Consider the following 13,091-nt stretch of genomic DNA (forward strand, 5'->3'; position numbering starts at 1 on the left):
AACCCTGCGGCCATTGTTTTGATTTCATCGAGAACTTCAGCAAAAGAATGTGCTAAAGACCAAGTCGTATGACATCCTTATTGACGTATCTATGTCCATCCTTACGTCAATCTCGGCACCTTACAGGTATAAATATTACCGGTATTGCCTTAAGCAAACACACGCGGTGGTGACGAGATCGGAGCAGCCAGACTTGCCGAAGCCCAGAGCAGAGCAGACCCCGCTGGCGCAGCCCCGCCTTCCTGACGCGCTGAGAACGAGACGCTGCTTTCTCCTGCCGAGAAATCCAGCTCCGGCGCTTCCGGGTAGCCCTCGCAGGCAGCCTGGAATATCGAGACCAGAGACGAGAGATACCATCCCTCATTCATCCTAAATTCCAGGTACAGAACTGAATAACCCCTCGCAGAGAATTCTTGAGTCAGTCACTTGGCAAAACAAACTTAACTTAAACTGCTACTTTCTATTCCCGCCCACGTATTAGGCTTAGGTCAGGTACACCGGGGTAGGCGTAGTTAGAAACACCAGTTGAGTACGATTAGTCAAATGTATATGTATATATCTATTTTATCCATTTTAAACCTACATATGGCTTAGAAACCATATAAATGTTTTTACAGTATTATTTTATACTTCTGCTTTTATTGTATGCACTTTACTTAACCATAAGTATTGCGATAATATCGATCCATTTCTCTTGTACGAGAAAAGAGACTGATCAATAAATAACATCTTTTATTGAACACGCCCGTCTCTTCCTTTTCTCTACAATCTGGTGAGACTAAGAATGCACGTACTGACTGAGTAAAATAAGTTGTCTTTTGTTTTCACACGACTCTAGAGATACACTCTTGATTAGGGGAGAGCAAAGTTGTCATGTTCTATGGTTGTCAGAAACTAAATCCCTTCTTGTCTATCCAGGGAGGTTCAACTCCTCCTTGCCTATTCGAGAAAGTTTCTAGTGAACTCTGAGCTAGCTGGCAAACCCAAAACTTTAAGTCTAATATCGACAGTAGAAGACCTAGTTAACGTCTGGTCTAGGCCTATACTATTGAAGGTATTATTCCAATGCGCAGAGCCTATTGGGATAATAGGAACTACACTACACTTCCTCAGCAGATTTTTTGCAAGTGTGATAGTACAGCAGACAGTAAGAAATTCTTCCCACTAGCCACACTAGCCACCCATACCAATGACTAGAACAATGCCCCCAAAATGTACAGAACAGTGAAAGGAAATGGCCATGGGTGTTACTGGCAATCTGCAACCCGATTTTTGCCATTATAATAACTACACTCCTTATAGTGTATTCTGAACACTTTGCTATACTTAGCCCTCGCCTTGAGATAATGACAGTGGTACAGAAGTGCTGTACCAAGATGAAGAATTAGACATCGAAGAGGGTGGGGAAATGGAACAATAGAGTGAATTGAGAAAATTATGCAGAGAACAAATATGTTCAAATGGTAAATTTATACGCAGATTAAATTTATATATTCAATTGTTATGTCTGCACATATCTACCAACGTCTGTTGGTGAGCAAAATGTTGAAAAAGAGAATTTATGAATGCTTTAGTATGCCATCATCATTGTTTATCAAAGGGGCGGGAATGTGGAACCTAAGTTTAGATAACAATGGTGGCATCCATTATGTGCAACTTGATATTGTGATAATTCAATAATGATGGAAATTGTTGACAAATCTATAATTATTGCTTCAGCTCATGTGGCAGTACTGATAGACAGCTTGCACTTTGCCTGCCAGTAAGCTGCAAGGCATTTGCACGAGAGTACACGTCCATGTTACTGCATTCTGCCTGCTTGCCTTAGCAACAGGCCCTGTAGGCTTCAAAAGTATATCCAGACACACAAAGTTTTTTTTTAAACTTTGTTTATTGATTTTTCCATAGAAAAAGAGCACTGCATAAAACAAATGGCAACATGACATAATAGATAATAAGATAATGGCACATGTCACTGGAGTTACATCATTCCTGCTCAACAGAACCTAGGGAAGAAAAAGCACGTATCAAAGCAAGGCACCTTCATAATTCAAAATACCCTAAGAAATTAAAGTGTGACGGTCATAGGGCTGGAAAGCGCGGATGGTGGGGAGGCTCAGTAACAACGACACTGTTTGGGATTGAAGAATCTCCAAAGGGAGAGCCGGGTGAAGTCAGTGGCCCGCTTACTATGATGATAAGAGACAAGGGGCGTTCAAATGTCAGGAGGATGGCTACCTGCAGGCATTAAGTCCCAGAATTTGCCCAGAAGCGTTTGACAATGGGCAGCATCGTCCAGCCAACCAGTGACTTTGGGCGCCGGTTTGCGTCCCCAGTGGAGAGACACTCTGCGCCTGGCAAGGACCAGAAGCATGGCAGTGTGTTTACAGTTGGCGTTAGACCTTGCTTGACATAACCAAGGAGACACACCAACGGATCCGTATCGAGGCACTCTAGCGTAATGTCTCCGATGGTCTCACACACAGCCAGCCAGTAGGCAGAGACCTTGGGACACAGCCAGGCCAAATGTGAGAAATCAGCTGCGGGGGCAGAGCAGCGTACGCATCTGTCAATCAATCAATCAATCAATCACTGTATTTATAGAGCGCACTACTCAAGGTGCTGAGGGGGGGGGGTGCTGCTGCTCGAAGAGCCAGGTCTTGAGGAGCTTCCTGAAGGTGAGCAGGTCCTGGGTCTGCCGTAGGTGGGTGGGGAGGGTGTTCCAGGTCTTGGCAGCGAGGAAGGAGAAGGATCTGCCTCCAGAAGTAGTCCGTTGGATTCGAGGGACGGCGGCGAGGGTGAGATTGGGGGAACGGAGCTGGCGGGTGGGGGTGTAGAAGTTGAGTGTGCTGTTCAGGTAGGCTGGTCCGGAGTTGTGGAGTGCTTTGTGTGCGTGGGTGAGGACCTTGTCGACGGGGAGCCAGTGCAGGTCTCCTAGGTGGGGGGTGATGTGGCTGCGACGGGGGAGTTTGAGGATCAGGCGGGCCGAGGCGTTCTGGATGCGTTGTAGTCGCTGTAGGTGTTTGGTCGGGATTCCAGCGTAGAGTGCGTTGCCGTAGTCCAGCCAGCTGCTGACGAGGGCTTGGGTCACCGTTCTTCTGGTTTTGATCGGGATCCACTTGTAGATCCTGCGAAGCATTCGGAGGGTGTTGAAGCAGGAGGAGGAGACGGCGTTGACCTGCTTGGACATGGAGAGGGAGGAGTCAAGGATGAATCCCAAGTTGCGAGCATGGTCCGTGGGTGTCGGTGCTGTACCTTGTGTTTTCGGCCACCAGGAGTCGTCCCAGGCAGACGGGGTAGGGCTGAGGATGAGGACTTCCGTCTTGTCCGTGTTCAGCTTCAGGCGGCTGTTCCTCATCCACTCAGCGACGGCCTTCATACCCTCATGGAGGTTGGTTTTGGCGGTGTGCGGGTCCTTGGTAAGGGAGAGGATGAGCTGGGTGTCGTCAGCATAGGAGATGATGTTTAGGTCGTGTTGGCGGGCCACTTGTGCGAGGGGGGCCATGTAGATGTTGAACAGCGTCAGGCTGAGGGATGAGCCCTGGGGTACACCGCAGATGAGGTCGGTTGCTTCGGCTCGGTAGGGTGAGATGCGGACTCTCTGGGTTCTGCCAGAGAGGAAGGAAGTGGTCCAGTCCAGGGCTTTATCCCGCATTCCGGCTTCTTGGAGGCGTGTTCTTAGTGTGCGGTGGCAGACCGTGTCGAAGGCAGCTGACAGGTCCAGGAGAATGAGGGCAGAGGTTTTGCCGTTGTCTAGTTGGCGTCGGTTGTCGTCTGTGGCGGCGATGAGGGCTGGCTCGGTGCTGTGGTTCCGTCTGAATCCGGATTGCGATGGGTCTAGGATGCTGTTGTCCTCGAGGTGGCGAGTTAGCTGTATGTTGGCGATCTTCTCAATCACCTTCGCCGGGAAGGGGAGCAGGGAGATGGGCCGGAAATTCTTGAGGTCCTTGGGCTCTGCCTTGGGTTTTTTGAGGAGGGCGTTGATTTCGGCATGCTTCCAGCTTTCCGGGAACGTCGCTGAGTCGAAGGAGATGTTGATGACCTTTCGCAGTTGGGGTGCGATGGTAGAGTCTGTTTTGTTGAACACGTGGTGTGGGCAGGGGTCTGCTGGTTATCCTGAGTGAATTGAGTTCATGATCTTGCGTGTTTTGTCGTCGTTGACGTGGGCCCAGGAGGTCAGTAGGTTGGTGTCGTTCGGGGTGGGGTCTGTCGTGGTCGGAGCGGGCGGGACGTTGAAGCTGTCATGGATGTCGACGATCTTACTGTGGAAGAAGGTGGCCAGTGAGTCGCACAGTTCTTGCGAGGGCGGGATGTTGTTGGGGTTGGCGCTGGGGTTGAAGAGTTCCTTCATGATGCTGAAGAGTTCTTTGCAATCGTGTGCATTGTTGTCAAGGCGGGTTTTGAAGGAGGATCTCTTGGTTGTTCTAGTGGAGAAGCGTGGCTCAATCGTTAGAGCGGCAGACCCTGATGCAGAGGTCTGGCCTGGGACCAGGGTTCAATTCCCGCCTCGGCAGCTCTTGGACTCAATTTCCCAGAACTTATAATTCTCGCCTCGGTGCCTAGTCTAATCATGGGTCCCACTCTATGACTCTGGGCAATAGCTTGCTTAATCTCCACAACAGCCCCAGCAGCGCTTGGATGCCTGGCTTCACCTTGGGGGTGCCCAGGAGTGGACATTTCACAGGAAAGCCAGGATGGGTTCCACAGCAGTATGAATACAGCGCTACGAGACCTCTGGGTAGAAGTGCGCTATATAAATACAAACGCATTTACATTTACATGAGTTGGTGATGTCTGCGGGTGGCGTCCTTGAGGGCAGCGTGGTTGTCTGATGTGCGGTCTTGGAGCCATTTCTTCTCTAGCTTCCGACATGTGTTTTTGGAGGTCTGGAGTTCTTCGGTGAACCAGGCAGTCTTCTTGCTGGGTGGGTGATGGAGGGTTTCTTTAGCGGGGCGAGAGTGTTGGCGCAGTCTTCGATCCCCTGTCTGAGGTTCCGGGCGGCGGTGTCTGGGCCGGTGGGGTCGCTAGGAGAGTTCAGGGCGATGGCGGATGTCAGATGGTCCTCGGTGACTGTGACCCTGCAGCGACGAGGCAGCTGTTGGGTGCGGTGGTGCGTGATTTCCTTCTTGAATGTGAAGTGGATGCATCGGTGGTCGGTCCAGTGGAGTTCGGTGGTGTGGTTGAAGGCGATGTGGGTGCTTGTGGAGAAGATGGGGTTGAGCGTGTGGCTGGCGGCGTGGGTGGGTACATTGACGAGTTGTCGGAATCCGAGGTTGGCGAGGTTGTCGATCAGGGTGGCGGAGTTGGTGACGTTGTTGTACTCGAGGTGGTAGTTCAGGTCCCTGAGGAGGATGTAGTCTGTGGAGGAGAGTGCATGGGTGCTGGTGAGGTCGGCGATGGAGTTGCTGAACAGGGTCCGGGGTCCGGGAGGTCTGTAGACGAGTGTTCCTCTGAGAGTGGTGTTGGGGTCGGTGTGGATCCGGAAGTGGAGGTATTCGGCGGAGTTGAAGAGTCGCCTGTGAGGGTGTGGCCCTGGAGTGTGGATTTGTGGACGATGGCTATTCCTCCTCCGATTTCGCGGGTGCCGTCTCTGCAGGATATCTTGCATCCATCTGGGATGTCTGGTGCCGAGGAGTCGTTCCACCAGGTCTCGGTCAGGAATGCTACATCTGGTTCCGTTGTGTCGAGAAGGTCCCACAGCTCGATGGCATGTTTGCGTGCGGAGCAGGTGTTGAGGAGTATGCAGCAAAGGTGGTTGGGTCCGGTCCTTGGAGGTTTAGTGGTTCTGTCGCAGGTGAAGCTGCAGGTGTGGCAGGAGAAGGGTCCGTGGGTGCGCTTCGGGGCAGCCTGAAAGCAGTGGTGGTCTCGGCCGGTGTTGAGAGCGAGGAGGGTGTTGGCGTCGTAACGGAGTCTGGCGTTGCGGGGTGTGCGGGGTCCAGGGGTTTTGACGGTGTTCTCCATAAAAGGCGAAATGGGAGTGTGGAGCAGCTGGGAGGCGGGAGCGGGGCGGGCAATGGGCGGGACAAAGAAGGCAAAAGGGGGCTGGGCCGCAGGGGGGTAGCAGCGGGAAGCAGGGTGCGGGGGGGTACAGAGAGGCAAGGAGCGCTAAGAGCAACCAAGGAATACAAACAAAGCAGAAAATTAAATAAACAAACCAACAGTCAGAACCACAATGCAGGCAGCACAAGAGAGCACACCAGTGGCGAACTCACGTCAGCGGCGGCAGTGGGGCCAGGGACACGAGTGCACAGGAGTAGCCTTGCGGCGTGGGGAGCGACCCGACCTGCGGGCAGGGTTAAGGGTCACTGTCAAGGAGCCAGATTATATGGAGTGAAACAGGAGTGCGGTATAACCTATGCATATATTTGAAATGTATGAGCCGGAGGCGATAGATCGGAGACAAACGATTGATTTGATTGCAGCAATACAACCAAACATCCCGGGGTACGTCACGGCCAAGGTCTGCGTCCAAGAGGTGCGAGCCCTGTCAGTGTTGGCAGGGGAAGCGGCAAGCGATAAAGCATAGAGGTGGGTGACCATTTTGTAAAATGAGCAAGCGGTATGGACTACCTCTAGGGCAGTCAGCACTGGGGGGGGGCCTCAGGGAAAGTGGGGGTGTATATACAAGTCGCACAAATCTGTTAATAAAGAAGCCGATCCAGCGGCACCGCATCCCAGGGAAGAGGAAAGAAGGAGTCACCAGGATAGATATCGGCGAAAGTGGTAAGGCCTAAGGGCGCAGCACGCTTAGCCATGCTAGGGGTCTGTAGGGGGGAAACACCGGATTGCAAGCCAGGTGCATGGACGTGGCGTAAAGTATGGAGCTGCCCGATCACTTTTGGAGAACGTCCCAGGCCCAAAGCAGGCATTCCACCGTATCCACCTCGCATCGAGGAGTCTTAGGTGCTATGAAAAGCATTGTCTGGAGAGGCCATGGAGAAGCAAGGTCAGCCTTGACAGCAGCATGCGGTTGAAAGGGGGTGGGGTGCAGCCAAAAGTGGAGGAAACTGGCTTGGGCACAGAGCACATACAATCTAAAGTCGGGAGCGCCAGACACACAAAGATAATGTTGGCCATTCTGAGCCAGCATCTATTTCTTTCAGCCATTCATTTAATAATCTTTATTCGCTTTAAAAAACCATAGAAGATACCAAAAAAAACAACAGATAAGCATTCTAACTCATTCTAAAATACCAGTAATCCCTTCTTTAAACAATCATTAAAATTCATTTCCAGCTATCATTCAGTTTAAAAACCAGACGAAGTTAAAACAATTAAAATACTTTTAAGAGATTGGGTATTTTCAGGTCTATTCAATTAAAACCGAGGATTTAAAACTTCCAGGCGAGGAATACAGTTCACAATTGCTAGAATATTTATTTTGGTGCGAACAAAAATATCTGTTCATTACAAGAGTTTTAGATATGAATAAAGTGCAAGTCCTAGAAGGTGCTGAGCTTCATGTAACTCCTGGAACAATCTCATAATCCATGAGAAGAGAAAAGTGCAAATACTATAAAGTGCTAGAGTATGTATAATTTCTAGTTGCTCCAAGGTAGCCTCTAAACAGATAAAGGTGCCAACTAAGGGCTATCTAGGTGCACCTAGATACAGTAGCTAAAATGTTTCCCTTTAAATCAATGCATGTATCTCCTGAGAAAAAAAGTATATAATCTCTGTCTGCAATATGGAGATGGAAGTGATATAACATGTCAGAGATAGATATAAATCTTAATTATTCCAGTATAGCTTATGTTCAGCTAGGGTATAAACGATCAAAGCTCATGGGGTGCAAATAGTGAATCTCACGTCAGGATATTACATTAAAATGTTCTTACTAAATTAACTGCAAATGGAAACCTACTGACACTAAAAACTATTTTCTGAGTAGTGTCAGTCTCTTGTTGCATCAGAGCATGATCTGATCCCTAAGTTCCGACAAATTTGCTTAATCCATTTTCGCCTTGGAGTATCATATGCTGGACAAAAAATATTAGTATGTGGGAGTCATTTTCTGGTGTGTTGGATTGGCACAAACAATAGCCATTATCACTAAAGACTCACCATCTTTACAACCCCATTTGGTTGTGTTGGAATGCACTTGTAAGATAACATAACGGAACTTCATATATAACGTTTTTGCAAGTTGGCGTTGGACTTCGTCCAGATATGGCTCAAAGAGCGGACAAGACTTTTATGTAAGAAACTGGTGTGTCAATCAGTTACAGAACTATGAAAAACACTATTTTGCATGAATGCCCAAAATGTACCTTTCAATATCTTTTTTGCGGATTGTGTAATTAAAGCAGGGGTTTCCCAAAGATGGTTGTAGAACCATAGGCTTACATGTTTGACCTACATAAAACAGACGGATTAAGCAAATCTTAGGATCTCTTCTAATCCTTCTCTGTACCTAGCTAATTCTGGGGTGCATCATTTGCGCACCCAGAATAATACGGGTTTTAAGATTGCTTGGTGGTCTAAGCGCTTTGAGTTCAAATCTATAATAATAGGGATCATGGGAGTTCTTACAGGGAGGTGTAATAACATCCTCAAAACCTTATTTTCTTCCCCCGCAAATGTGTTCCTGCACGAGGCCCCCCCAGAGTTCTGCACCATACAGGGTCACCAATTGTACCCTATATTTGTATACTTCGAGTGCGGGAGTTACAGCTTTAGTAATACTATTCTTATGTTTATTTTAGTATTGGTACAGAGTTCTGGATCAAAATGGTCCTGCTTTTCTGGAGATGTGGAGACCACATCAGTTTGGTATCTAATATAATACCCAAATAATTGAAATTCGGCACGTACTCTATCCTCTTTTCCAGGATGGTAAAGTTTTTCTTAAACAATTTGTGCGGTTTGACTGTCATGTATTTTGTTTTATTGAAGTTGATTTCCAAGCCTTTTGTAGCACAATAGTCACTAAATGAATGCAATAGATTTTGAAGTCCCTTCGGGGTTTGTGAGATTAAAATAGTATCATCGGCAAATAACAGGGCTGGCACAGGCATCCCACCCAACTTTGGAGAATTGTGGCCGCACCCCAAGAGATATTCTGGGGCGTCCTTCACAAATAGTGAAAAGAGGGTGGGGGCCATCACACAACCGTGTTTTACGCCCCTGCTTACGGGGATTGCTTCAGTTAATTCTCCCCTTGGTCCCTACCTTACTTTTGCACAATTCTCTTCATGTAATCTTATTATCTGGTTAAGAGGATCCTCAGGAACACCGTGTGTTTTTAAAGAGTTCCAAAGCAAAAATCTGGGAATAAGGTTGAAGGCAGCCTTCAAATCTATAAAAGCTATGTACAGGTGCCCTTTCTTTAAAACTGTATATTTCCAGCCCATACAAAGAAGTCTAAAAACCTGATTGATTGTGCTAGTTCTAGCTCTGAACCCAGCATGATATTGTGATAAAATATTGTTCCCCTCTAACCAATCATTACGTTTTAATAAGAGCTGTCTTGTATAGATCTTTTGTAGGGTGTCAATAAGGCTTATGGGGAGGTAATTTATCGAATCTTGATGCCCCCCTCCACTTTTTAAAAATTGGAATATTTTCAGCCCCCTTCCAGGACTCTGGTAGTGGGGCTCCAGCCACCACAGCGTTACAAAGACGATTGATGTACGGCCCCCAAACAGCTTTATCATGTTTCAGCAGATCGCCTGGAATTTTATCAGGGCCCGATGCTTTCCCGGGCTTGACAGCATCTATTGCTGCTAGCGTTTCATCTAGACTAAAAATAAGAGTAGGATTTTGTGCCATTATGGGGAATATAGGCGTGCTTTGCGTGGTTCTATGATAAGTAATAGCTGTTTCACTAGTAACCTCAGCATAGAGTTTCGTGAAATGATTCACCCAAGTATTTGGATCCAAAAAAAGATCCAAACTGCTTTTTCCTGTTTTATTTCTTTTAGCTATTAGGTTTCAAAAGCCCACGGGATCTTTAGTTTTAGCTGCTATAATCAACTCGGACCACATACTGTCATCCCAATTTCTCTTGGTTCGGGTTATTAACCTTTTGTACCTTGCCCTTTTTTCTCTTGGTGCCTCAGTATTATTAGATTTTGCTGCTACTAGCAGCTCTGTCTTAGCTTTGCGCCATTTGTGTTTTACCACTGATTAGAACAAGTGGTTGTCTCTGTTTTCCCCATCTTGTTTCTTAGTGTTTTTGTCATGAACAATTTTAATGTATCTATCTTGGTTTGGTGTATATTCACTAAGGGGATTTCTGCCCAGGGCAATTCGATATAAGGAAGAATAACTTCTGTAAAGGTGTTGTATATTTTTGCCATTGTCTCTACTTTGCCCACTATTGATAGCCATTTCAGGGATCTTCGATTGTTACTAATAATGGGTTGAGGGTTAGAAAAGAGTGCCTTCTATTGTTAGATATAACGGGAGATGGTCACTGTCGTCTCGGACTTCAATTTTTATATTGTACATGCAGGACGAGGAATTAACTGATACCAGTATGTAGTCAATACTATTCTTAATAGACCTCCTGATGAAAGTAGGAGCACTCGGTCAGTCAAAAGGCAACCTGCCATTGCTGGCCCTTAATCCCTATCCAGCAACTAGTCGGATAGGCTGTGAGGTGGCCACTGTGCAAGGCACTGCAGATCCAACCTCTAGCAATGGAATATTGTTTGCCATATCCTCTTCTTCAAGGATAATATTACCCAATCGTACTACGGGTTCAAATTTCCTGTTAAAATCACCTCCTACTAATATTATGGCCCCTGGATCAATTGTGCTTAGAAACATTTCAATCTGCTCTATCACTAGGGATTTCTTGCTAGAGGGACTTGGTCTGTTATAGATGTTCAATATGTATATTTCTGTTTTGTCTTTGGTTAATACCTTTATCCCTAATATATCTTGTGAGGGGATGTAACAACCTTGATGTTTCTACTTCTAGAGTGATTTTAATCAATGTGACAAGACCACCAGAGGGTCTACCTCTAACAGAAGGTATAGCACAAGTGCTAAATGTTTTGTACCCAAGTTTGTGTGGGGTTTCAAGTAGCCATGTTTCGTGTAACAGGCAGATTTTACTGGAGTTAATATACTCCTGCCATTCTAAATCTTTTAATTTCTGTTTCAGGCATGATATGTTCCAGGATACCAATCGTAGTTAGGAAAGCTGTACCAAATCTCTCTGCGGCTGGGTGTCACCTTCATCAAAGTTAGCCCCTCTTTCTCCCATATCTGGGTACATGGGATTACGAGGGGATATTGATGGATTTATCCTTTGAAAGGAAGGTGGTCCCTCTCTTTGATTAAGTAAGATGGGTGGCATTGGCTGTCAATCGACTGTCTCCAGGTTTTTGTGTGAGGCATCGGAGTTAGGGTGTTGTCTTCAGTTAACATGGTTATGGTGGCTCCTATTTAGTATTTCACTAGCGTTATGTAATCTAAATCTCACCAGGCTAGAGTGATATGGTCCTGTTCTCTGTTCAAGTGCGATTAGCCCACCAGCTATATCTTTTGTTCTTAGTGTAAGTAATATAGTGTCATAGGGTGAGTTTTCACTTCATAAACGTTCCACCTCCAGTAGGTCTGAGTGTATTACCAACAAACAATCACGTTTGTGTCAAATCCATTGTATAACTTTATTTTTCAATAACTCTTCATCAATCGCTATATGAGAAAAGAGTGAGTTTTGGAATATTAGTCATAAACACAGTTTTCATGTGTGTGGTATTAAAAAACCTGTGTTACGCCTGGTCAGTGGTTGTGTTACTCATGTAGGGTGAGGCTTGGTAATCCTGGTCCCAAGCTCTTTTAGTCCTACATATGCTTTGCCAATTTGCAACCCCCCCCTCCACTGCTGTTACTATGTGCATTTTTATAAATGGTATTCCTCTGGCCTCCCTACCTCCATGTGGTCTCGTTCTCTGGTCTAACCCCTCTGGTGGAAGTGTGAAACGATCTATTTTCACACCCATAGGCATCTCCATTGATCTTTGATAGTGGGACAGATTTTGGACCTTCTTTATGATTGCCCGCTCTTAGTTCTTTTAGTTTCCTCCCTACCTTTGTTGGATCATGGGGTCTCTGTTTGTTTTTTCCATAGAAGAAGGTAAAGACTGATTTTTTTTGCACAGCCCAAACAGGGTTCAACCAACCTACGTGTGTCACTGGAGATGGATACATTACATATGAATATCTTAAGGTTGGTGACTTCTTTGGTTAGCAAGTCTACTCTGACCAAAAGATCTTCTATTTATTGTGAACTTTGATTAATTGGGGGACTATTTGCCTGTATTACAGGTCCCTTTAAGAGGCCTTGCGATTTCCTAGGTGTTCCATGTATGAGGTTAGTGTGTTGTGGTTGCGTGTTTCTCTTGGGGGGTATTGGTAATAAGTCAACAATTTCTATATATCTGACCCTTGCATTGAGGCTAGCGGAGAATATCTATTTGAGCACACAACCGGAGTCAGGGACTCCGCACCTTTCTCGATTTCTTTAATCTCAGCCAGCAAACGATTGTCCAGCTCATGGTGGAGAGTATAATAACTCTGGCTGGTGATCTTTTGTTGTAAGTTGATAGTCTCTGTAGTACCAGGCTGATGGTCAATAAACATTTATCTGGCTCTTTATGATGGTACTCCCTGCCTGGGGATTTGTAGAACATTTGTTATAGAAGGCAGTAATATTTTCCTTTTTCCTATTAATTGAGGTACATTTGATATTTAGCATTGATTCGACCTCAATCAACTTATCAATTTCGTCTTTGGAGCAGTTTTCTGCTGCACTCTTTCTTATTTCTGAGGATTTGCCTTTTTCTTTCCCATTACAATTATTGAATTAAGTAATGTGTGTCGGTGTAAGCGTCCCATTCCCAATTCCCTTTCCTGATGGTCTAGCAATATCAGCTCTTAAAAATTACTCCTGTATTTAGCCTGTTAATAGTACTAGAACAGGGTTTACCAGGTCAAAGACACTGATAGAAACAAAAGAAAAGAGAAAAAAACTACTTTACAATAAAAATACAATGCTTTTTATCCTGGGTTGTGCCTACAGTATGTTGATTTACACCATTAAACCTCCTTATGACCTTAACCTTAATAACCATAGA

The sequence above is a fragment of the Lissotriton helveticus genome, chromosome 6 (assembly GCF_964261635.1).
Source record: "Lissotriton helveticus chromosome 6, aLisHel1.1, whole genome shotgun sequence".
Lineage (NCBI taxonomy): Eukaryota > Metazoa > Chordata > Amphibia > Caudata > Salamandridae > Lissotriton > Lissotriton helveticus.